This window comes from Arachis stenosperma, chromosome 10 (genome assembly GCF_014773155.1).
Source record: "Arachis stenosperma cultivar V10309 chromosome 10, arast.V10309.gnm1.PFL2, whole genome shotgun sequence".
In the NCBI taxonomy this organism is placed as follows: domain Eukaryota; kingdom Viridiplantae; phylum Streptophyta; class Magnoliopsida; order Fabales; family Fabaceae; genus Arachis; species Arachis stenosperma.
In genome coordinates, this window is record NC_080386.1 from 100,964,917 (window position 1) to 100,968,564 (window position 3,648).

At 42.5% G+C, this 3,648-nt stretch overlaps 1 non-coding gene across 1 annotated transcript; it reads right to left on the reverse strand.

Moving 5' to 3' along the window:
- Window positions 1–782: 782 nt before the first annotated feature.
- On the reverse strand, window positions 783–890 carry LOC130959590 (small nucleolar RNA R71). The gene has a single exon (XR_009078663.1). It is a non-coding gene; the product is annotated as a small nucleolar RNA R71 (small nucleolar RNA).
- Window positions 891–3,648: the final 2,758 nt, after the last annotated feature.

Genomic DNA, 3,648 nt, shown 5'->3' on the forward strand with positions numbered 1-3,648 from the left:
GTTTTTCAAAAATGTTTTCAAAATCTTTTACTTAATTTTCGAAAATTACTTCCCTCCTTCTCACATCCTTCTATTTATGGACTAACACTATTCCTTAATGCAAAATTCGAACTCCATCTTCTTTGACAAGTTCGAATTTTCCACTTCTGTCTTCTACTTTTCTTTTCCTCTGACACCTAAAGGAATCTCTATACTGTGACATAGAGTATTCCACATTTTCTTGTTCTCTTCTCTTTCATATGAGCAGGAGCAAAGACAAAAGCATTCTTGTTGAAGTTGACCCTGAACCTGAAAGGACCTTGAAGCGAAAGCTAAGAGAAGCTAAGGCACAATTCTCTGTAGAGGACCTAACAGAAATCTTCAAAGAAGAAGAAGACATGGCAGCCGAAAACAACAACAATGCAAACAATGCAAGGAAGGTGCTGGGTGACTTTACTGCACCTACTCCCGACTTCTATGGGAGAAGCATCTCTATCCCTGCCATTGGAGCAAACAACTTTGAGTTTAAGCCTCAATTAGTTTCTCTAATGCAACAGAATTACAAGTTTCATGGACTTCCATTGGAAGATCCTCATCAGTTTTTAGCTGAATTCTTGCAAATCTGTGACACTGTCAAGACTAATGGGGTAGACCCTGAGGTCTACAGACTTATGCTATTCCCTTTTGCTGTAAGAGACAGAGCTAGGACATGGTTGGACTCACAACCTAAAGAAATCCTGGACTCATGGGAAAAGCTAGTCAATGCCTTCTTGGCAAAGTTCTTTCCACCTCAAAAATTGAGTAAGCTTAGAGTGGAAGTCCAAACCTTCAGACAGAAGGATGGAGAATCCCTCTATGAAGCTTGGGAAAGATACAAACAATTGATCAGAAAATGTCCTTCTGACATGCTTTCTGAATGGAGCATCATAGGTATTTTCTATGATGGTCTCTCTGAACTATCCAAGATGTCTTTGGATAGCTCTGCTGGAGGATCTCTTCATTTGAAGAAGACGCCTACAGAAGCTCAAGAGCTGATTGAAATGGTTGCAAATAACCAATTCATGTACACTTCTGAAAGGAATCCTGTGAACAATGGGACAAATCAGAAGAAAGGAGTTCTTGAGATTGACACTCTGAATGCCATTCTGGCTCAGAACAAGATATTGACTCAACAAGTCAATTTGATTTCTCAAAGTCTGTCTGGAATACAAAATGCACCAAGCAGTACTAAGGATGCTTCATCTGAAGAAGAAGCATATGATCCTGAGAACCCTTCAATGGAAGAGGTGAATTACCTAGGAGAACCCTACGGAAACACCTATAATTCTTCATAGAGAAATCACCCAAATTTCTCATGGAAGAATCAAGAAAGACCTCAATAAGGTTTCAATAACAATAATGGTGGAAGAAGTAGGTTTAGCAATGGCAAGCCTTTTCCATCATCTTCTCAGCAACAGATAGAGAATTCTAAGCAGAACCCCTCTGACTTAGCAACCATGGTCTCTGATCTAATCAAAACCACTCAAAGTTTCAAGACTGAAACAAGATCCTCCATTAGGAATTTGGAGGCACAAGTGGGACAGCTGAGCAAGAAAGTTACTGAACTCCCTCCTAGTACTCTCCCAAGCAATACAGAAGAAAATACAAAAGGAGAGTGCAAGGCCATCAACATGGCCGAATTTGGAGAGGAAGGAGAGGAAGTGAACGCCACTGAGGAAGACCTCAGTGGGCGTGCACTGACCTCCATTGAGTTCCCCAATGAGGAACCATGGGAATCTGAGGCTCAAAATGAGACCATAGAGATTCCATTGGACTTACTTCTGCCTTTCATGAGCTCTGATGAGTATTCTTCCTCTGAAGAGGATGAGTATGTCACTGAAGAGCAAGTTGCTAAATAGCTTGGAGCAATCATGAAGCTAAATGACAAGTTATTTGGAAATGAGACTTGGGAGAATGAACCTCCTTTGCTCACCAAAGAACTGGATGACTTGTCTAGGCAGAAATTACCTCAAAAGAGACAAGATCCTGGGAAGTTTTCAATACCTTGTACCATAGGCACCATGACCTTCAAGAAGGCTCTGTGTGACTTAGGGTCAAGTGTAAACCTCATGCCTCTCTCTGTAATGGAGAAGCTAGGGATCTTTGAGGTGTAAGCTGCAAGAATCTCATTAGAGATGGCAGACAACTCAAGAAAACAAGCTTATGGACTTGTAGAGGATGTTTTGGTGAAGATTGAAGACCATTACATCCCTGCTGATTTCATAGTCCTAGAGACTGGGAAGTGCATGGACGAAACCATCATCCTTGGCAGACCCTTCCTAGCCACAGCAAAGGCTGTGATTGATGTTGATAGAGGCGAACTGATCATTCAAGTGAATGAAGAATCCTTTGTGTTTAAGGCTCAAGGATATCCCTCTGTCACCATGGAGAGGAAGCATGAAGAGCTTCTCTCAAATCAGAGTCAAACAGAGCCCCCGCAGTCAAACTCTAAGTTTGGTGTTGGGAGGCCACAACCAAACTCTAAGTTTGGTGTTGAACCCCCACATTCAAACTCTAAGTTTGGTGTTGGGAGGTTCCCACATTGCTCTGATCATTTGTGAGGCTCCATGAGAGCCATATGTCAAGCTACTGACATTAAAGAAGCGCTTGTTGGGAGGCAACCCAATGTTATATTTTACATATTTTCCTTTGTTATTTTATTTTATTTTGTAGGTTGATGATCATGAGAAGTCACAAAATCAATTGAAAAAGCAAAAACAGAATGAAAAACAGGAAGAAAAACAGCACACCCTGGAGGAGAGCTTGCTGGCGTTTAAACGCCAGTGAGGCTAAAAACGCAATTTTGCATGCCATTTGGTGCAGGGTTGACTTTTCCTTGACACCTCAGGATCTGTGGACCCCACAGGATCCCCACCAACCCCACCACTCACATCCATCCTTCATAAAACCCCATCTACCTCACCATTCAAAATTCAAACCACTCTCCCACCCAAACCCACCCATAAAGGCCGAACCACAAAGCCACCTCCATCTCCTCCATTTCTTCTTCTTCTACTCTCTTCTTTCTTCTTTTGCTCGAGGACGAGCAAACCTTTTAAGTTTGGTGTGGTAAAAGCATTGCTTTTTGTTTTTCCATAACCATTTATGGCATCCAAAGCCGGAGAAACCTCTAGAAAGAGGAAAGGGAAGGCAAAAGCCTCCTCCTCCGAGTCATGGGAGATGGAGAGATTCATCTCAAGGGTGCATCAAGACCACTTCTATGAAGTTGTGGCCATGAAGAAGGGTCAACTTTGATCAAAGGTTGGACCAAGTCCTCATAGACATTTATGAAGAGGGCGTTCAATGAAAGAGAGATTCAAGAGGGAAGCCGGTTCAACTGAGAAGGCATGACCACAAGCCCATCACTAAGAAAAGGATGGAGCAAACAAGAGACCCCTCTCATCATGAGATCCCTGAGATGCCTCAAGGGATGCACTTTCCTCCACAAGACTATTGGGAGCAAATTAACACCTCCCTAGGAGAATTGAGTTCCAACATGGGACAACTAAGGGTGGAGCACCAAGAACATGCCATCCTCCTCCATGAAATTAGAAAAGATCAAAGAATCATGAGAGATGAGCAACAAAGACAAGGAAGAGACATTGAGGAGCTCAAGCACTCCAAAAGACC